The following is a 23016-nucleotide window of genomic DNA, read 5'->3' as shown; positions in this document are numbered from 1 at the left end:
TTAGTATACCACTGCATGACACGTACAAAAAAGTGAAATAAAAGTAATACCTGAGGGAGTCAGATTATTGGCGTTTTACTGTATAATTAATGGTGGAGTAGTGCTGAGGTCTACTCCTAACCTAAAGTCCCTGAAGATCCTAAAGATCAAATTTGCCACTATGTTTAAATATCCAAAGATTCATTTGGAAATGAGGCAATAACCACACTGCAGTTGAGGTATAAATCATTGGAGATCTTGAAGGAAATTCTCTGGAAGCCGCCTGAAGCAAATCAGCAAATACGCGGACAGGGTTACAGTGGGCTGTCATCATGAGCGATGACTGACAGTCCTGACTGGATGTATTCTCAGAGGTTTCATTACACAGCATCTCACCCACTCCCCAGCCTCATCACATCAGTGGTCAGCCTGACCTACCACTCTCTGCCCTCCCATACCATGCAGAGAGTAAACAGACACTTATCTATTCATATCAAACAGCTTCCTTTTAACAAGTCTCATATCTTTAACAGGTTAAAAAAATCATAGAAAATGAGAAGGATCTTTCAAAAAAAAAATCATCCTGTCATCTCAGAATTAATTCCTGGAAATCCTATTAAGATCCCAGGTCTCTCACCTATTTCTCCAAGTGCAGGAGGATGACTGGTAGGTTAATTGGCCACTGTAAGTTGCCCCTAGTGTGTAGGTGAGGGGTAGAATCTGGGGGGGGGGGGGAGTTGGTGGGATTGTGGGGAGAATAAAATGGGATTAGTGTAAATGAATGCTCATGAGCTGAGCATTGCTGGTTAATAGTCAAGATAGTTACTAATATTGGCCAGAAGCACCTCACTGGCCATTTGGTGGAGAGAGAACAGGCTGAATAACCAGAAACTACAGGAACCTACAGTAACATACACCAAGGTATGAGGAGAGAACAGGAACATGATATTGAGCCTTGAATGTATTGAATGTTTTTCATGAGGGAAATGTGTTCCCTAAAACTTTTCCCTGTGGTTTACTGTGAAGTGTAGGTTATTGATGTTGGGAGTATTTTAAAACACAGGCTCCCACTTGTCCAAAGGCTTTCTTCCAACCACTGACAGCCAATTCTCATCAGGCAGCAGACCCTGTAATTATTGTCTAGACTCACACTTCAGGGCACATGAAAAAGTCCCTTAAAACTATATATTCCATCAGGTAGATGTGCGACTGAGTGAGGAGATGTCACCACTCTGCTGCATTAAGATTTATCAATGGAGGTGGACTTCACTAACAAGGAGGGTCCCAATGTCAGTCACTGGCCAGTGTCCAGTGACCCAACTGGTCCAACATAAACAGTAATATTGGCTTCTGTTCTGGAGTCCCAACCCTGATTGGCAGGTAGTCACTTCTGCTGGGAAGTGCCTGTGAGTGGACATGAGATGGGAATGCCCTGCCTTTCTTGCAACCCCTCCCCAGTCATATAGTTGGGGACCCTTACTGTGTAGACTCGGATACAAAGAATGGACACTTGGTCAAGTTTCTAGAAGTCTCCCAACACACAACAAGCAGAACCACAGCTTCATCTTCAGAACAGGGAACCCCACTGTGAAGTTTCTATGCTTCTTATTTCCATTTCCTTATGGCATAGAAGGCCATTCACCCCATCAAGTCTCCCACTAATTTTCCCTGTATCCTATTCTCCCCACAATCCCACCAACTCCCCTGCCAGATTCTACCACTCACCTACACACTAGGAACAAGTTACGGTGGACAATTAACCTGCCAACTTGTACCTCTTTGGGATGAGAGAGGAAGCCGGAGAACCCAGAGGAAATCCACGTGGTCACAGGGAGACCGTGCAAACTCCACACAGACAGCGCCAGGGGACAGGATTGAAATTGGGTTGCTGGAGCTAGAGGCAGAAGCTGCAGCACTCTGCAACTCTCTACGAGCCCTGGCTAGTTACAGCATTCCCTTTCAATGGGCAACTCCTACCAGCACCACGGGAGTCCACATACAACTCTTTTAAAATGGAGAGCTTGTGATAAGTTGTTCGTTTGTGTCCTGAGTTGTCAACACAATAGATAACTCATCTTGGCCACACTGATGGAGAGCCAGGGTGCACAACACATCATCTGCTGGCCAGATCCAACCTGTGGCACAGTTCCGTCTTGCGCACGAGCTGTCATCACTCCATTACCTACTCTTTCCTGAGCCCTTCATCCCTGAAGCCGAATCCTGAATGGGCATCACTGCCGAGAAACTACATGGACCCAGCACTCTGCTGCTGGTCATGGAGAGTACATTACAGTGGGGATGAGTAAGGCAAAGGCCAGTCAGTAAGTTTGGGTGCATTTGTGGCTCTCACAGCTGTTTTGGGTTACCAGTCTGGCCCTCCCCACGGAAGGCTGTAGACCACTGGTGTAAAGGCACTGAGTAGAAGACAAAAGGCCCACCTAACAGAAAGCACCATCGCACTAGGTGTTTTATCTCATTGCTGTGGGTGCTGTTAGTTAGGGTGTGTTTTATCGCCCAGCCCTAGTCGCCTGAGGTAGTGCTGTGATCCACCTTCTTGAATTGCTACAACCATAAGCAACTGAAGTCATTTATGGGGCAACAAAGGCAAACAAGCTTCCTCCCCTGAAGTGAATCAGATGCAAGATGGCAAATCTTTGTCATTACTTCATTAGTACCAGCTATCTTTGTTGCCACAGTTTTGCTGAAGGAGGCCATTTGTGCCCATCGAGTCTCTGCCAGCTCACAGAGCAATCCCATCCCCCCCACTATTTCCAATGGTTTTCTTCAACAAACTCAATCCAATGACAAACTCAATTCACACTGAGCTCAACAGGATTTGAACTCATTTTCTCATGATTACTTGCCGAGAGATCCACGTAGTAGCCCAGTAACAAAACGACATCAACGTAACTTGGCTGTGGGAGAAATCCAGGAGTACAAAGGCCCATTGTAAAAACAATCCCTCTGACATTCAATGCTGTCTTCTCACTTGGAGTTGTACTTTAAGTAAAGGAGGAAGGAAAAAAATATCAGAGTGGAAAAAAGTTGTGAAGAGTTCAAACTGCAGGATGTATTTTAACCACATCCTGACCATCAGTATTCAACAGGCACAGCAGTTCCCTTGTTGTAAAAATGTTTAGGGATGTTTTGATGTGATGCTATTCTAAAGGAAGTGTTTTTTTTCCCCTCTCTGTGGCAGAGCTGAAAGAAAAACTTGAAAACCAAAAGAGAAAATTTACTTTTAGAATAGTCTCAGGAACAGAGCCTACTTGAAAACACTGCAAAAAATTGTATGCATTCTGTGGATTTCAACACCAGTTATGTGCAGTTCTATGTCAAAATAAATCTTTATGGTCTAATAGCATTCTGAAATTCAATTTTACACTGCAGTGTTACTGGAGCTTTCTGAGGACTAGATTTAAGAAGTCGTATGACAGGAAGTGGAGGGAGGGCTCTGTGAAAGGCAAGTTACTGACTGAGGTAACAAAACAACACTGGAATTATTAAAACAAAACTCAGACTTTCAGAAGCATCAAAAGCAGCCTGACTGCAGAGTAAGCCAACTGACTCACCAAATGATTGAATATCTATATTTACAACACGGCAGTTTCACATAACAGTTGCTGCTTCAGTGGGAAATCCTGTTCCCAGTTCCTGTATCCAATAGCATCCTCATGGAGCACGACTCTGGGAAATTCTACGGTGTCCCAGCATAGTAACAAAAGGGTGTGCAAGACCCAAACAGATGGTCTGAGGTATAGTACTCATAAACAGAAGTACCAATGCCATCCCATGTGTACCTGTACCCATAGTCCCGGTACCTACTTCATATAAAGTATTAAAAAGTTTCAGTTACAGAACTTAACCTTTATCAATGCGTCCCTAAAAGACCCAGAAATGAAGTGAGAAATACCTTGGGAACTTTGGCCAGAAATTGAACCCATATATTTTGTTTTACATGAAAATTATGCATAAAACCAATTCTCCCAGAGTTTGATTGCAATAATCTAGTTGGAAGTTTGCATGGGCACATCTGGGTGTGACTCACCGTATCACACCCGACATTTGCCTGGTGACAGTCTCGCACCTAATGATGTCACTGGCCACTTAGCACATTTCCCCCACCGCTGGCAGAGACCAGAGAATTTAGGGGTGAACTACCACCTTTGCTGCTCACTCACAGAAAAGAAAACCAGGAGCACATTGTGCAGGGATTGGGAGCGAGCTGACAGTTTGGGTGGTGCGGCAGTTAGTACTGTTGTCTCAGTGCTTGCCTCTGAGCCTGGGTGTTCACTCCCTCTCGACTGCACGGGATTCCTCCCAGTGCTCCATTTTCCCTCCACATCTCGAAGGTACGCAGGCTGGCTAGTTGACTGCTGTAAGTTACCACTTGGTGGAGGTTATCGGCAAAAAGAATCAAAGGGAAGATGATGGGCCGGGGGGAGGGGGAGAGAGGGGAGGAAGAATAAGTTGAACAGGTACAGAGAAATAAGGAAGAGTGAAAGAGGCTGGGGGATTGTTCCTGTGTCATTTAACTATTAGATAATTAAAAGATCAGCACGATGGCATCAATGTCCTGCACACAGCTTCTACTGAGTTTCCAACAGTCAGTGTTGGGAAGTGACTCAGTGGCTCTCCCTGCACTAATTGGAGCTTCTGTGTAAATCACTTCTATCCTGTCTGCCTGCTCACTGGCCCCCCCTCAGTCACAGTAGCTTGGGGCCACTCACAGCACAGGCATCAACTAGGACAGACCATTGGCTACTGGAACCTCTCCATTAACCATGTGTTGGGTGAATGAATGTTCTGGCTCACAGAGGGCAACTTGCAATCTGAGGAAATCCAGCTGAACCGAGCCTGCTTTGTCCCCCTCTTACAGTCCCAAAGATACACAAACAAACAAAGTTACTTTAAATTATAAAAAAAGAACTCACAGAACCAGGAAACATTTCTCTGAACATAAAAGAAACAGAAGCAAGAGTGAGCCATTTGAGTCCTCGTGCCTACTCCACCATTTAAGGTCATGGATGATCTTTTAACTCAGCGCCATTTCACTGCACTAACCCCATATCCCTTGATTCCCTTAATAAGTAGAAATCTGATCTCCCTTGGGTACAGAAATCCAAAAATTCACAACTCGTCATACGAAGAAACTTCTTCTGATCTCTGTCTTGAATGGCCAACCCCTCACTTTAGGACTGTGACTCCTAGTTCTAGACACCAGCCAGAATAAACATCAACTCTGCACTCACCCTGTCAAAATCCATGGGAATATTGTACATTTCAATTAATTACTTTTCATTCTTTTAAACTCCAGCAAGTAGCCCCAAAATGCTAAATCTCTTCTCATATGACAAACCCACCATCTCAGGAATCAACTTGAAGAACCTTCTCTGCACTCCCTCAATGACAAGGCTATCCTTCCTTAGGAGATAGACCAGATCTGTACACGAATGTTATTGCTACAATGCACTATAATTGTAGCATGGCAGCTATTGGATTCAAGCTGTCCTGTGATAAAGGCCAGCATACACCATGCCTTTCAAATTGTTTGCTGTGCCTATATGCTAATTTTCAGTGATTCATATACAAGGGCATGGGGCTCCCTCTCAACACCAACACCTTTCAACCTCTCTCCACTTAAGAAGTGCTTTGCATTCTATCAAAATGGATGACGTCACACATTTTTCCACATTGTATTCCATCAGCCGTATGGTTATCCCTTTGCCAAGGCTGTCTATATCCTACTGAACCTTCGCTGCATCCTCCTCACAATGCCACCTATCTTTGTTCCCTCAGCAGACTTGGATATATTATCCATGATCCTCTTATCCCAATCATTAATGTGTATTGTGAAAAGTTGGAGCCCAACACTACTCGCTGCAGCAACCTTCTACGCACAACTTTCCAACCTGAGAATGACCCACGTGCTCCTATTTTACATCCATTAACCAAACTTCACTTCATGCCAGTATGTTGCCCTAATACCACACAATGTAACTTTGTTTAATGATATCCTGCGTCACATCATATTGAAGGGCTTCTTAAAGTCCAAGTACATGACGTCAACGAGCTTGCCCTGGAGACACAAGAGACTGCAGATGCTGGAATCTGGAGCAACAAACAATCTGCCTCAGTCACGATGCAGGGTCTAGACCCAAAACGTCCTTTAACCCCCCCCCACACACACACACAGATGCTGCTCAACTCACTGAATTCCTCCAGCAGATTGTTTGTTGCAACTATTTGTCCTTAGTATTCAGCTAGATATAACCTCGAAAATATCAATGGATTTGTCGAACATATTTCCTTTTCATAAATCCATGTGGAACCTGCCACTCCTATTATTATTTTCTATGTGTCCTGTCTTAACAGTAGATTCCGGCATTTTACTGATGATGCCAGACTACCTATGGCTCCCTGTTTTCTCTCTCTCTTTCTTAAATAGTCAGATAACACTTGCTGCCTTCCAATCGGTGGAACTGTTCCAGAACCCACGGAATTTTGTAAAATAATATCAGTGCATCCATTAACTCGACAGCTATCTCCTCCAAAGCCAAGGATGCAGGTTATCAGGTCCTGGTGATTTATCAGCTTCTGGGCCAATATCAGAACTTTTTTACTGATGCTAATTTTTTTTGAACCCTTCCATTACTGCCAACTTGTAATTGTCCAGTTTTCAGGAGATTTTTTTGTGTCTTTATGCATGAACACTGATACAAAAAATATTTAAGTTCTCCGCCATTTCATTATTCCTCAGTATAACTTCTCCCCTCTCTGTGCATTAGGGACCTGCATTAAATTAAGTGAATCTTTTCCTCTTTACATGTCTATAAGAAGCTCTTACAACCTACTTTTATATTTCCAGTTAGACTATTCCCACATGCTGCTTCCCCTTTCTTTATCAGGTCCTTCTTTGCTGAATTCTGAAATTTTCCCCATCCTCAGACTTGCTGATTTTTTTAGCAATGTTAAAAGCCTTTTCCTTTAATGTAATCCTGTCTTTAATTTCCCTCATTATTGTGCCTTAAGGGGATTCCATACTATGTAAACAAAGTATTAATTCTTCAAAAGTTGATGGTTTACTGTCATACTTTTTAAACACAGTTTTCTGCAACATACTAATGGCAACTCATGGCTCATGCCTTTGTAATTTGCTTTGAGACTCTGGTTTCAAAATGAATACTGTCAGTATTAATCTGTTTACAAAATTCACTCTCCATGCTATTCTTGCTAACGTGATTTGCCCAGTCAATATGTCAATTCAAGTCGCCTATGATTATTGTATTACCTTAGTTAGCTGCATTTCTAAGTTCATGATTTTTACTGTACCTTACATTACTGTTGTTAGGGGGCCCATATACACAACTCTCACCAATGTTTTCTACCTCTTGCTGTTACTTTAGCTCCACAAAAACGATTCTACTCAATTTTCTAAACTAAGATCCTCTCTATTATCTTTATCCCATTGCTTAGCATCAGGACTATCCACCCAATTGCCTTTCCATTTTGCCCATCTAAAAGTGAAGGAACCTGGAATATTTAATTCCCAGCATGGGTCACATTGCAGCCATATCTTTGATGATTAGATCTCACTGATTTATTTCTACTTGTGCTTAAATTCACCTACGTCATATGGGTTCAGATAAAGAGCCTTCAGTTTTGCCTTTGTACTAGTTTTCCAACCCTAACTGGAGGTATACTATTTGTATTTACAGTTCTTCCTGACAGACACAAGCCAGCATTACTTATTTTGCTAGCCCACACTACAGTTTTGCACTTTATTCACTGGGTGTTTACCCCAGCGAGCTAGACAGCATGTAGAAAGCAGCATCCAGCATAGTAAACAAGGTAAAAACAGAGACAGTGCTTGACTGCATGTTGGAATTCTCCACCAACATTACATTTGTTACAGGAACGTCTTAAAAGTCATTTCATTTGGTAATGATCGCATTTTGGAACATCAAGCAGTTGTAACACACTCGAGATAGATAGATGAAGGCTTTGCTGCCATTGAAGGTCTAAATTGCTTCACTTTATTCTCCAATCCAGACAGAACAACGTGTGGAGGCTGTACCACAGTTTCACAGCATCAACCGGTGACCTCATGGCACTGTGTAATGTTGGAGAAATGTTTGGAAAGGGAACATCTTTACTGCTACATATTCAACTCCCCGTTCTCCAAGCCTCTGACAGTAACTTCAGCTGGACACCCTCACCATGATTCCCAAAACAGGGCATGGACTTTATCAATGCATTAATGCAGCACCGACCTCTGCTCCCGCTGACCTCACAGAGCTGTTTTCTGCAGTAAAGCATTTACTAATTTCACACAAAGCTCACCAGCCAGAGGCACACACCATTAAATGGTTGTGCACAATGCAAGTTGCACCGACCAACTTGTGTTTTGTATTACCAGCAGTGGAAAATTTAGGCTGGGGGGTGGAGGGGGTGCTTTTAGAAATGTATACCTTAGAAGCCTTCTCACGGCAGCACCTTGTTAGGGTTGAAGACACCAGAGACTGCAGATGCTGGGATCTGGAGCAACGAACAGTCTGCTGTTGGATCTCATGGGGTCAAGCGGCATTTGTGGGGGGATAGGAACTGTCGAGGTTTCCTTCACTCCTCCTTGGTCTACCAATCACCTCTGGCTCTCATCTCACCACAACCCCCCCCCGCTTCTCTTTATACTTGCTATCTTCACACTCAGTCCTGATGCAGAGCTTTGGTCCCAAACGTCGACAATTCCTTTCCCCTCCCCACAGATGCTGCCTGACCCACTGAGTTCCTCCAGGAGATTGTTGTTAGGATAAAAGTCTGGTTGAAACAAAAAAACCGAGCAGAAACATCCATCACATCACCGGCCTCTGCTCAGGAACATAAGCCAAGTAAATGAAACCAGTGATCCATCTTAACCAGCAGCAAAATAGAACATGCAGTCACTGAAGAGTTGAAACAAACAGAAAATACAGGAACTGCTCATATAAAGAGAAGGCTTGACATTCCAGATGCAGGCCTGATACTGATAAAGGATCTACACCAGAACAGTTAACCTCTCCACAGGTGCCGAGGGGCGCCAGCATCGTACTTCCAATCCCTCAAGGCTTTACCTGCACTTGACTTGACACACTTACAATATAAAGCCACAAGCCAGTTGAACTTTTCTTGTTCTTTTTCAATCTTTTTATTAATTTTTAAATTAGTACAAAATAATATATATAACATTAGTAATTATACATATGGTGCTAAGAGATCAGGATAGCAATCATAACAGTTAAAATATGTAATCACAAGGAGTAAAAAAAAGTAATCTAGACCTCCCGCTCTCTTATTAAGTGAACAAATACAAAAGGAAAGATTGAAAAGAAATGAAATTTAATTATATGAAAGAAGAACCCCCAAATTAAACAAAAATATTGATAACAAACCAAAAAAGAAACCAAAAACTTCAAAAAAAAACTGGACTGATATTTCTTCAATTAAAAAGAAAAATTACTATGTTGTCAACTCCGCTCCTCTGCATTCAAGGGTTATTGAAAGGGATCTGAGAAAGGTCAGCTTATATCATATGGAAGTATTGAATAAATGGACTCCAAACTTCCTCAAATTTAAGCGAAGGATCAACAGTGCCACTCCTAATTTTTTCTAAGTTTAAACATGCTATCGTTTGAGAAAACCACTGAAAAGTGGTGGGAGGCGTTGGATCCTTCCATTTGAACAAAATGGATCGTTTGTCCATTAATGTGACAAAGGTGATCATACGACAAGCAGAAGCAGACAAATGGCAAGATTCCATCACTGGTAACCCAAAAATTGCAGTAATAGGATGAGGTTGTAAATCAATATTCAATACAGATGAAATAATGTTAAAAATATCTTCCCAATATTTTTCCAAAAGGGGACAGGACCAAAACATGTGTCAGGGAAGCCACCTTCAAATTACATCTGTCACGAAGAGGATTAAGTTGAACTTAATACAACATTCCAGCAGGAGCAAAGCTAGAAATCAAGAGATGTCCCTCAGTTTTACTGTGCATCATCTGTTCTCTGCAAGTTCCTGATATCTATTGAAATGTATGAGATGCAAAGATGCAAGGACAAGGCACATTCTCTATTCGAGAGATCCATGCAGACTCCCACTCCAATACACTTTAGGAAACTTTTCTGCAGCCCAGAGAAGTCACATGACACTAGCCTTAAAGGAATAACAACCTTAAAGCAACAATTATTATTCACACCGATGTTACATTTACTTCCTCTTCTCTTTGTGTTTGCTGCAGGAAGCAACCTTTGTACATCTTTCTCTTTCCTCCCCCACTCTTCTACACAAACTGACTGCACAGGGGTGAAACAAAAAAACCTGCAGATGCCAAAAATCTGAAATAAAATCAGAAAACTCTGCCGGGCCTGTGTTTTGTGTTTCTGTTCCACTGTTAAGTTCCTGTGTGCCTTCCACAGGCACTGGGAACTTTGTAACCCAAGACAGAAAAGCACCTGTGGTAAATGGAAGTGGACAAATCATATCTAATTTCAAACTTGTGCTCTCTCAGCTTTCACAGAGTGCATGCTGGTTTCTTCTAATGAATGCATCTGTTGTGAGTAACTTCACCACATGGACTTCATTCAGTCAGGGAGGCAGTTCACCCGAACCTACGCAAGGGCATTTCCGGATGGTGTTGAAGTGCTTGGCTAGCCACTGACATGCACATCCCACGAACAAATGCAACCCCGGGCTGAATCTGTGGAGTAACTAGCCTACTGAATCTTCTAGCTGCCCTGAAGGATAACAGGCAACTCAGCATAGGTACTGGATTAATTCTGCAACTTCCTTTGATCTTGGTCTCACTTATCCACTGATTTTGCAGTTCAGGGACTTTCCAGCTCTTTAACCATACTTCATCTGACACAGGAACATGTTCATGCAGATGCCAGGAATCATAAAACCCCAAGGACTTGGATTTTAACTGTGTGTTTATTGGAAAAGAGTCAGAACATTGCCAATTACCCACAGTTAGTCTGCAGTGGGGACTGATATGCAGTGGAGTGGACTCCCAGTGGAAGGTCAGCAGGAGAGGTAAAAGAAAACGACTGGATCAGTACCAAGCACGAACATCCTCTGCACTACCCCCTGGGAATCTACCCCAATCTCACTTTGCCCAAGAGGCAAAGAGCAGGGAAGAATTCCTTACAGTCCCAAATATCATTATCTTTCCTGATATTTGGGACTGTAAGGAATTCTTCCCTGCAATTCAAAGAAATTCAGGAATGTTCATTATAAACATTCTTATTGAGTTTGTTGACACTGAGCAAACCTTGGTTGCAAAATCAGAAAAACAATCCATATTAGTTGACAGTAAGGAATTCAATGTCTATCCTGAAGAGGAGTTTGTAAGCACCATCATTGACTGTTACTCCAATTGTGACAGTCTAAAGAGCATAGCTCCGAAGATGGTGAAAAGAATAAACCCTACTTGGCCTTGTCCACACAAACCTACCTGTTACACATGCATCTGTCTACACCTGCATTGGGAGGGGTGACTACTAGACAGTCATCGTGGAGACAATGCTGCATCTTCACCCTCCAATGTGTAACATAGCACCACTGCTGTACTAATTGGGATCGATGCAGAACATATCCAGCAGCTCAAACCACCACTGGGTCATTAAATCAGCAGAATAAACAGGGGGTAGCTCTGGATCATTAATGTACAGAGGTGCCAGCAGTACTGAATGTAGTAAAATCAAGGTGACACTTCCCCCAGAATACTCTACGCAAAAGCTGCATTTCACTGTGTGTTTCAATGTACATGTGACTAATAAAGAAATCTTCTCTTAAAGGTATGACACAGGACTACATATACTTAATGGCAAAAGCAGAATCCAATGGATGAACCTAAACGGTCCAAGTTTTAAGGATAATTTCTACACCTTTCCTGAGTGATATTTAAAAACTAGGGTTATAAACTAATGTGACAACATTAATGCTTTTTCTAAAAATATGAATTAAAGAAATTGTTTAAAATGCTAATTTTAGGCAGCAGTTCACCTCCACGCACATCCTATGAATAGATGCACACCCTGGCCGTACCTCTGTGGGCTAACTAAGCGCACTGAGACCACTGATAACTAGGGCTATTTTCCTAAGTGTGAAGCCTAGTAATAGTCAATAACTGATAAGCACTTCCGACCTATTGTGTTGGGATATCTCTGCCCCCAACTAGTCAGCAGGAACTGACCAGCCCTCTACTCTGCTCTGAGCATGGAGATAAGGTAGAGGCGGAAATACAATCTGTGAATTAAAATTTCATATGGACTGCTTACTCAGTCTTAGAAGCCCAGGGCTGAGGAAGCCAGTTGATTGTTACTTTAAATTAGACTGCTCTAAAATATCGATGAGTTGCATGTTTAGTATTTGGTATTATTCTGCAACTTAAAGTTGTATTGATTGAATTGAGTCCAGTCACTAATCGTTGCTCTACATTTTCAGCTTCTGCCTGCCAAATAAAGCCATGTGATTCCTTCCGATTTCCTCTCACTAAAGCTAACCTGTCAAACTGATGAAATATCACACAAGGGCATGTGTGGAGAGCATTCCAATCAGTTTGTATAACAAGGGAGATACAAGTGTTATACCATCCTGCCAGTAGATAATGGGAAGTATGCGTCAACTCCTGAGCACAACGGTAATTGAATCTAGTTGGACACTGGACTGTGGAAGGAATCTACAGCAGACTCCGGCTTATTTTGTTCGTAGTTGGAACAATTGTTCACCTTGAGCTGCTGTGCTTATTCCATGTATCATTGAGTAGTCATGGGAAAGTCAGCCTCTTGACTCTAGATATGGGGTTAGAAAATGAGGTAAATTCATGACACAAGTATACTTTTGGCTTTCCTGGGGGGATGTGGCTTAGCAGAGGTCATGGCAGTATCTGGTCCTGGGCTGGCTTATTCTGGAAAACCTATTTCAAAGAATTATATAGAATGTACAGCACAGATAAAGGCCATTCAGCCCAACAGGCCTGTCTAGTATTTATGTTCCACTTGAGTCTCTACCCAGCTGAATATTATCTGTGCAATCATCTCAACTCCTTAATGATAGAACAAGTTCCACATTCTCTCTACACTCTGTCTGAAGAGATTTCTCCAGAATCCCCATCAGATATTGAAGCAGTAATCTTATAGTAATGGCCCCTATGAGGCATCTTTTCTACATCTGTCTCAGTGAATCCCTTCTTAATTTTAAAGGTGTCAGGTCATTTCTCTGTCTTCTCTTTTCTGGAGCAAACTTCATCTCTTCAGATATTCCCAACAGTTCCATCTACTCAGTTCTCCTGTCTCGTTTATGAACCTTATTTTTCACTTTTATACATTTATATACTCAAAGTATGGTCAAAACCCAAAGTCCTATACAAATTAAATATGACCTCTGCTTTGTCCCTTAAATCTATTCCTCTAGAAATAAGCAACTGCTCAAATAAACATTCACGTGAGCAACTACCTTCAACACTTATTCTCCATGTTTTATATTGTAGCCAGTTTGATATCCATTTGGTTACATAACGACATAAGATACAGTAGTCCCTTGACTCCAAATGTTCTGACTATATCTATGAAGGGATGTCTTACGACATTTTTAAAATCCGTGTATATTGCATCCATTCCACTACATTTGTTTGTGCTCTGTTATTTTTTTCAAGTTTGATAAAATTGTTGAAGGATGGTATTCCCATTTGAAAACTGTGCCAACTAGTCTCATATACTTTCAAATGCTTATCTATTGCATATTTGAGACATATTTTGTTATGTTTTTCCTAACATAGATGCTAAGCTAACCCATCCATTTGTTCATTGAACTTGTTACATCTGCCTCTTTAGATTTACAGATAATTTTTTACCTTACCCAGTCCTCTGACACAATTCCATTTTCTATTGCATATGTATATTTATTTTCCTGGGGTTTTATCCTCTATAAGTTTGAATAATTGATCAATTATGTCCTTCCTTTATATCTTAAACCCTTTAATATCCTTTGTGATCCCTTCAAATGTCATTACAACCTTGTTGGTTTCTCTGATAAATACATACTCAAAGTAATTGTTCAATTATTTCAGTCATTGGGGACTTGCACAAGGTGCCGAGATTGTCATGGAACATTAACATGGTAGCTATTCTTCATTCAGTTATCACAAAAATGGTTGTGTGCTGGGCTTATGTCTACAACATATGAAGTGAGCAGGCTTATCGGGATTAAGGAAATCTGCATTAAGGGGGAACAAAGTGCTTTCAAGCAGCAATGAGATGGACCAGTAACTCCAGGCTATTATCTCTGGCTCAGTGTAAGACTACACAGGCAGACAATTAGCAGAAGGCTGCTGGTTTAGAAAGATTTTCAGTTATATAATACCCTTTCAGGGAATTTGATTATTCCAAAGCACTCCAGACAGGCAGACACATTTGAACTTTAGTCTCTGTGTTTATGCAGAGACCGTTTGCATTCACCAATCTCCCACAGCAAGCTCCTATAAACAGCAATAAGCCAATGATCAGAATCTTTTTTTGTGATATTGGCTAAAGGGGAAGTCATCAGGAGAACTCCCCTGTGTTGCGGGATCTTTTATAGCCGTCCAAGAGCACAGCTGGAACCTGATCTGAAAGATAGCATCTCAGATGATGCAGCACACCATCAATAGTGCCTTGAAGTGTCAGCTTGGTTTATGACTCTGGAGTGAGTCCAGACCCAAACCTTCCGATGCAGAGGTGAGTGTGTTGCCACTGAGCCAAGGCTGATCCCAGAAACATGTTCCTACTTTGAACCTCTCTCTAATGAATTCTGGCAACCACTCTAAATCACTTAAACCTCAAGAAGATTCAAGCAACAAAGTATTTTAAATTATTTCTCGGCAGAAGTGAATAAGCAAGGATGTGTGTGATGAGTCTGGGGTCTACTAACTCTCAGGAGTGGCAGTATCAAGACAACACTTGAAAGTCTTTTGCAGCGATGACACCGTTCACATACTGGGACATAGTGGGAGCTAGTTTCCAGCTGGAATCCTGATTCCCATTCCTGGTGAATTATGAAGGCAAGAACTTAAATATTTAGAACACTGAAAGTGAACTGAGCACATTAATAACAGATCAACCACAAATCATCAAAGAACATTGACTCTGCTCCAGTCATTATTAATTTTATGCATCAGCACGTGGTGTTTAGACACCAAATGCAAAGACCAAGACATAAGCCTTCCACCACGGGAGTTACTTCAGTATACCCACTGCAGTATGGCAGCCACAGACCTGTGAGTATGTAAATCATTTGGCTGGTGTTGTTAATTCCAGTGAAGCAAATGCAGCAATGGTCTGTCTTCTACAGAGGACTACAGTACAAGAGAAGGGTACAAACTGAGGGTGAGATGGGCCCTAATCTCCAGGTGAAGGGTGGGAGGGGAGAGAAGGGAAGTCACTGCCCAGGAGGTGGAAAACAAGTAGAGAAAGTAACATGACAACGGGCAGCATTGGAATTCACCATGGGCTGTCTCCATTCAAGGTTGGGGTGAGGGGGTGGACGTGATCGGATGCAATCTGTAGTTCTAGCTCTTTCTGTGCAGTGTACCAAAAGGGAGGAATACTTCACAGTGTTTGCACCACAGCACCTGGCAGTCAGCAGTCAGCCAAGTGTCTCACTGGTGCTCCTCCTCACCATTCTCTTAAATCCCAAGCTTCCTGATACTGGAAGTTGGGATGGTCTTACGTGCAATGTTTAAACAATTCATTCTATGAGAGTTGCACTGGGTAACTCTCATTTCTACACTCTAGTGCACTGTGCTTTAGTGTCAGAGATTGACAGTAGTATACAGCATGGAAACAGCCCCTTCAGACCATCTCATCCGAGCATTTACCCTAATCCCATTTTACTTCCCCCCCCCCCCCACATCCCATCAACTCCCCCCAGATTCTACCCCTCACCCGCACACTAAGGGCAACTTACAACAGCCAATTAACCTATCAACTGGCACATCTTTGGAACATGGGGAGAAACAGGAGCACCTGGGGAAAATTCACACGTGCAAACTCCTCACAGACAGCACCGAGGTCAGAATGGAACCCAGGTCACTGGAGCTGTGAGGCAGCGGCTCTGCCATTCCTTTGTCCTGGTTTTCCCCAAATTCTACACTGGTCCATTGCAAGGACTCAGCCTCCCTTCAGCCAGATTGCACGGCCTTGCCTATTTTGTTTGGGCAGTGAGGAAGAGACTCATCCGTTGAATAATAATTCCGCACACTTTGCCTTTAAAGCCATGATCTGGTACTCCATTCCTTTAAACCAGTTTATGCAGAATCTTCCTCCCACAAACCCAGTGTCAGTTTCCCAGGCCACTTAAGTTTCTGACAGCCAGCTCTTCATAAATCCAGTTTCTGCTCTTTACTTAACCCTTTAAATACGGCGTCTGAGACTCTCTCTCCCTCTCTGAGTCCACTTTAAATTGCTCAAAGCCTCTCCCTTCAGGTCCGATGGACCGTGTCCCCCTGAATCTATTCCTGTATCTCCCCTCCCCTACCTGGCCCTTTACTTCCTCGGCCGATCATTGTTTGAACTCTGATGACAGCAAGCTGGTCCTTCGGATTCCGGATGAAGGGTTAACTCTCTTACTGTATAAGCAATCACACACCGTTATTACTTCAACTCCTTTCGGTTTTGCTGCACCCGGGTTTGCAACGGTGGTTCAACTCACTTCGTACGTTTTTATGTCCCCATTTCCCAGTCTCTTAAAACTCGCAGTCATAACTTACATAAAAGTACAACAGCACATTTAAAATATCCAGTTTACCCACCGTAAAAATCCTCAGGCTGCTCTGCAACTACAAAGGGCTTCCTGTTAGATGTTAATTCTTAGATGGGACCTCTGCCCGGCCGAAGTAGCTCCCCAGGAGGTAAGTAGTGTCTCTGTAAACCCGGGCTGTCTGCGGGAACCTCTCTCTGCCTGACTCTCTCCCTCTCCCTCCCTCTCTCCCTCTCTCTCTCTCTCTCCCTCTCTCCCTCCCTCACTCTCCCTCCCTCCCTCACTCTCCCTCCCTCCCTCACTCTCCCTCCCTCACTCTCCCTCCCTCCCTCACTCTCCCTCTCTCTCCCTCCCTCTCTCTCCCTCACTCTCCCTCCCTCACTCTCCTCCTCTCCTCCCTCCCTCACTCTCTCTCTCTCCCTCCCTCACTCTCTCTCTCTCCCTCCCTCACTCTCTCTCTCTCCTTCCCTCCCTCTCTCCTCCCTCCTCTCCCTCTCTCCCTCCCTCTCTCTCCTCTCCTCCTTCCCTTCCTCTCCCTCCTCTCTCCCTCTCTCTCTCTCTCTCTCTCTCCCAGCAACCAGCTTGCAAGTCCAAGGTGCCCCCACTTCCTTCCAGATGTTCCCCGAGACTCGTTGGCTAATTGCAGACAAGGGGAAGGCGAGGGGGGCGGGAGGAGGGTTCACGGAAAACGGGGGGAAACCCTCCCTCCCCCCAAAAAAAGTACAAAAAGGCTTACCAAGACAGCAGCTCCCCGGAGCGGAGCGTCTCACTCACTCCTCCCGCTCAGCTCCTGCAGCCTTGGCAGTGTTAAGGAAATCCTTTGACAGGAGACAGGAGACGGGAGACGGGAGACAGGAGCTCTCTGGATGGATTGGGGAAAGAGTAGATCTGTTTAGCATTAGGGCAGTAGCAACAGGAAATTCTTACCAAGGGGCTGCTGTTAACTCCCCCCCCCCCCCTCCCCCCTCCTGTGCTGTACGCGGCTCTCAGTGTGACCTGGTTAATAAGCTCCCAAATCCAGGCAGGAACTTCATTCGGTAAAGTTACGTCCAGTTCATCTCTGAGCCACAAACAAACACTTCTGTGGCTGTTTGGCAAGTTGGAGGAGGGGCTGTGATGGGGAGGTGGGAGGGGTCACAGAAAAAGGTGCGAAAGTTGGAAATTGTGGCAGATACTCTTTGGACACCAGTTAATAACTGCAGCTGTATGAACGTTGTCATTTCCCTAAACGAGTTGAACTTTAAGCAGTTTTCCCAAGTGGTTTAATTGGAAACAGTGTAAAATATTACAGTGGAAAATCTCCAGTCTAAACTCCCTAGGACCCAGCAGTAAACCAAATAAAGACGCACTTGGATTATAGACAGTGATCTTTAACGGTGATGTTATTCCATTTACAAAATTTAAATATGACTGTGTATGTGTAACTAAATACCATAAAGCATTTGACCAAACACATGAGATCCAGCAGCACATGAAGTCTCATGATCCATCTTAGTGGCAAACCTGAACCACAGGCATTCAGATAGTGGATATCTTTCAGACTATGGGTATTAGGACAAGACCTTACATAACCTGATGTACCATCACTTGTCCTTCAGCCTTCAAGGTCTGAGTCTGAACTGTATCCAGACTAATGAAATGAAAATTTGTTCGACATCACTTGGAGAGTTTGAGGAGATTAAGTCATTTCCCAGAGGGCATAGGCCTACAGCATTCCATAATATGCCTTTTTTTTAAGAGCAATTGACTATCTGGATGCAGTGTTAATGTAGAGAGTGGAATTCTGATTATCCTGTGTTGTGGGGCACTTTAAAAATGAGGGAACTTTGAGTTCCAATCCTACTGTTACTCATGCACTCTTGTGAACGAGTGCACAAAGTAAGAATGGCTTCATTCAGGAGTTTCATATTTTTTACCCATTAATTATCAGTATCATTTTTGCTTAATGTTTAAATACATAGAAGACTGTCATTATGATAATTGGCAATACAGATGATAGAAGACTAACCAGGATGCTTTCAGAAGTTAGTGTTACTTGCCTTTTGTGGGATTTTGGGGTACTTTCTCCAGAACTGTGGAGCTGTATGAGGCTCGGTACATTTTCATTCATATAGTATTTTGTATTTGCACCAATTGTGTCAAGCACATTCAAGTCCACAAATGGTACTCTCGAGTATTTCAATAGTTCAATCAACTCATGGATTGAAAATATAGAAAGGAAGCAAATGACATTGCGGCAGGTAAGAGAAATTCCTTTTGTTCTTATCTGTTATTACTAAGACAGGCTGATGCAAACTTTGCTGGCTGCAGCAAACCAGGAGACAAGGCATTTGTCGAGTTGGTTAAACCAGTTGAAAGTATACATCCCCTATCCCTGGTTGTATAGTTCAACAGTGCAAGTTTAACAGCTGGAACCGGCATCCAGATGAAACTGTTGCAGATGTTGTTTTGGATTTGAGATGGATTGATGGTACAAATCTGAACACGATGTTGCAGGATTGTGCTATTTCTGTGATCTGTCATGTACATAATCAAAAGAGGCTGCTAAGTAAGAAGAAATTAAATTTCAAACCGGATATTCAGTCTTCGGGAAAACGCAGGAAGCAGCTGAAGGGAAGTTTCTAATGTGGCAGCAGCCCATGGCATTGAATGCAGACTCACGGGGTCTGCTGGTCCTAATTGTGCTATCAAGGGACATCGGTCAACAACTGGTCTCAAAGCAAAGCAAAGACCACAGCAAGCTCAGGCACCCAGGCTGTGAAAAGAAGAGCAAAGGGGATTAGGCACATGAACTAGATGAAGGTGATGAGCCAAATGTAGAATTTAATATTGACACTAAGGTATCAGTGACGTATGTCCTGGAGTTTCAGTGACATTGGTCAGATGATACAGTGAAGCTCAAGGATTTATCTGCCTTCCATACACCTACAACGTAAAAGATTAAGGTGGTACGGTGGTGTAAATTCAAATGAGAAGTGATGGAAGTGAAGCAAAGCTCTCTCTTTCATTCTTCCAGGGCAAAGATCAAAACTGGCTATCAAAGATAAGTCTAGATTGGAGAAAAGTCAACAGTCTGTATCAGCTGTCCTTGAAAAGTGCTATGCAATTTTGTGAACTTGGTAGCAGTCAGGGTGTGGACACCAACATTCACTTGAATGCAACATCTCAGTTACTGACAGCAAAACCAGAAATTCTGGAAGAACTCAGCCAGTCGGGCAGCATCAGTGTACAGAGAAACTAGTCAATGTTTCAGGCAGAAGCCTGTTCATCAGAACTGAGGAAGAGATGAAGCAAGTTCGTCTAAGTAACAGTTGGGGAGGGCAGCAGGTGGAAGAAAGGGAATGTCTGTAGTAGGGTGAAACGATGGAGCCAATGAATGGACAGTTAAGCCCCTTTGCCTGTGTAATGTGTTGCTAACAACACACTGAAAATGCTGGAGGAACTCAGCAGGTCAGGCAGCATCTATGGAGGGAAATAAACAGTCGACGTTTCAGGTCGAGACCCTTCATCAGGACTAATGTGTTGCTATCGTTGTGAAGCTGAGTGGTGTATAGTTGGGCCCACTGAAATGTGCTGAGCAGGCCAGATTATACAAATGAAAGAAAAAAAGAAAGAGGAATGGCAAGCACAGATGTCCAGTCCTGATACGAACAGAAAGAAAGAGCAAGTATCAGAAAGAAAGAGCAAGTCACAAGTTGGAGAATTCAATATTGAGTCCTACAGGCTGTAGTGTGCCCAGACAAGAAAGGAGGTGTTGTTCTTACGTTGGGCCTCGGTGTAACAGGAGGCCACAGACAGAGGTCAGAGTGGGAGTGGGATGGGGAATTCAAACAGTAGGCAACGGGAAGCCCAGGGTCACCCCTGTGGACTAAGTGCAGGCTCTCCACAAAGTGACCACCCAATCTGTGTTTGTCTTTTCTAATGTAGAGGCAGCCACGTGGTGGACACCAAATACAGTAGACTAGAATGGAAGAAGTGCAAGTGAACCACTGCTTCACCTGGAATGATTGTTTGGATCCCTGGATGGTGGGAAGGGAAGGGGTGAATGGACAGGTATTGTATGGAGATGAGGGACGGAATGTTTTGGAGAGATCTTGATGCCAAACCAGAGAGATGTCACTCACATCTAGGCAAAGGCTTATTGTCTATGGAGTTATAAAATTCCACAAGTACTGTAGAGATGGACATGAAGGCTGTCTACATATAATTTCATTCATATGTACAAAATCAGACAGTAGAATCAGAGAGCAGATGCACTGAATTTATAGCCAGTGATGTACCTCTATGTAGGACACCATTACTGGGTGTGACTGTGTCACCAGTGGAATATGTAGAGAGCAGTTCTGTCACAACCCAACAGTTTATCACCTTAATGACATGTGACACTGCTTGTGAAGTGTGAAGGCGGCACATTATCACCATGTTACAAGACAATCTTTGTGCGAGGCATCCAGAATAGTGAGGCTCTTTGGGTTCAGTGTAGCTGTCCCACCATGAGGAAGAGCAGCCATTCTAAAGCAAATACTCATCCAGATATATCTCATATCAACTGAAAATGCCTGAAAAACCCTGTGGTTCAGGCACCAACTGTGGAAGGGGAAACAGTCAACATCGTGGGTCTGTGACCCTTTGTCTGAACTTCATCAGGTCTGGTGAATGGTCCCTCATCTGAAATGTTGACCCTCTTCTCTTTCCACAAGTGCCGCCTGAACTACTTGATTTTTCCAGCATTTTCCATTTTTTTAATTTCATATCAGTTCAGTTTTTCTAATCCTACTCAAATAGCTCTATCCTGCTGGGATGCCATTCCCTTTTCCCAGTTTCCTTGTCTCCGTCGCATTTGTTCCAATGATGAGGCCTTCACCGTGGTGGCTCTGAAATGTCTTCCTTCTCCCTGAAACGTGACGCCCCCTCTGCCATAGTGGATGGAGCTCTCAACCACATTTCCTCTATTCCCCACATGCCTGCTCTCACACCCTCTCCACATACGACCGCAGGTTTCACACCTGCTGACGGGCAAACGTTTCAGAACGCAATTGAACCTCCTGAACCCAGAGCTCAATATGTTCCAAACAGGCAAAAGGCCAGCAATTATGTACAGATATTCTTTTAACAATGTGCTAAGTGCTAATTCTGGCAACGCTTGTTAACTATGGCATCTGTGGACTCTCTCATTCTGCTTATGAAGCGTTACTGGGAATTTTAAAGCTGTCAGTTTTTAGTTTTCCTTTCTCTTTCCCTTAATTCAATATTTCATTTCCTTTCACCATGTTCCTCTGTAGCCAATCTGGCATTGAACACCACCCTCCTTAGTTTAGCCCTTCTATCTTCAGTTCTTCGTTCCCTAGTTCTGAATATTGCAGTATAAGGAGATGTCCTGTTGGTTGGCCTCCACATCGATTCCAAGATCAGATCTCTCTATATTATCAACTCATACTTGCAGCAACTTTGTGGGCCTTTTTTATTTAGCTAAATGATTGAATCAAAGGAAGTAATCGGAGAGATACAGCACAGAAACAGGCTATTCAGCCCATCGAGACCACCAGCCACCCATTTATACTAGTCCTACATTCATCCCTCTTTGTATTCTCCACACGTCCTTATCACCTCACCCCAGATTCTACCACTCACCAACACGCTAAGGGTAATTTGGAGTGGCCGCCAACCTGCACGTCTCTTGGATGGGGGAGGAAAACAGAACACCCAGAGAAAACCCACACGGTCACCGGGAAAACGTGCAAACTCCACACAGACAGCACCCAGAGTCAGGATTGGACCCGGGGTCTCTGCACTGTGAGGCAGTGGCTCTACTAGGTAAATTTAATTCAGGAGATTGAATTCAATAAATTCAACTGAGGACACCGTACCAAAACAAACCTTGTCTCATTATGTATGAAGAAGTGATGGGAAAGAGAGAAAATACATACACGCGGGAATAAGTGAGAATTAAATGGTAGAGTGCAAGTTGGGATGCAGTGTAGGGTTAGGATCCAGTGCATGAAATTTGACCCTGCAGGAAATTGAGAGCTGTGTATCTTGGTTGCTAGATTAAGTACTGAAGAACATACAAGATATCAAACACCCCATATTCCATAGAGGATATCCAGGCATAGTGATTGGGTAATGTCTAATACTTTGGGGCACCACAGTACCAGATTTAGAAGAAATCATGGACTGAGGGATAATTGCACTATGGGGAGATCTTGCACGAAACTCAACACATTGGTTCAATATATTTCATTAAAACTACTCAAACCCTT

General features: G+C 43.2%; 1 protein-coding gene across 11 annotated transcripts in view; it reads right to left on the bottom strand.

Moving 5' to 3' along the window:
* Positions 1 to 23016, bottom strand: part of eva1ba (eva-1 homolog Ba (C. elegans)) — an 85311-nt gene that overhangs the window by 45153 nt on the left and 17142 nt on the right. For 5 of the 11 annotated variants that reach the window (XM_052036624.1, XM_052036633.1, XM_052036623.1 and 2 more), the window contains exon 2: positions 17493 to 17618. The exons of 2 other annotated variants lie outside the window; for them this stretch is intronic. The gene's annotated coding sequence lies outside the window, so the exon portion shown is untranslated. Of the gene's footprint in view, positions 1 to 2843; positions 2975 to 16808; positions 16948 to 17492; positions 17814 to 23016 lie in introns of those variants that run through there. 4 more of the 11 variants (XM_052036622.1, XM_052036629.1, XM_052036626.1 and 1 more) reach the window with 4 other exon arrangements.

This window comes from Pristis pectinata, chromosome 22 (assembly GCF_009764475.1).
Source record: "Pristis pectinata isolate sPriPec2 chromosome 22, sPriPec2.1.pri, whole genome shotgun sequence".
Classification (NCBI taxonomy): domain Eukaryota; kingdom Metazoa; phylum Chordata; class Chondrichthyes; order Rhinopristiformes; family Pristidae; genus Pristis; species Pristis pectinata.
This window is presented reverse-complemented; position numbering and strand designations above follow the sequence as displayed.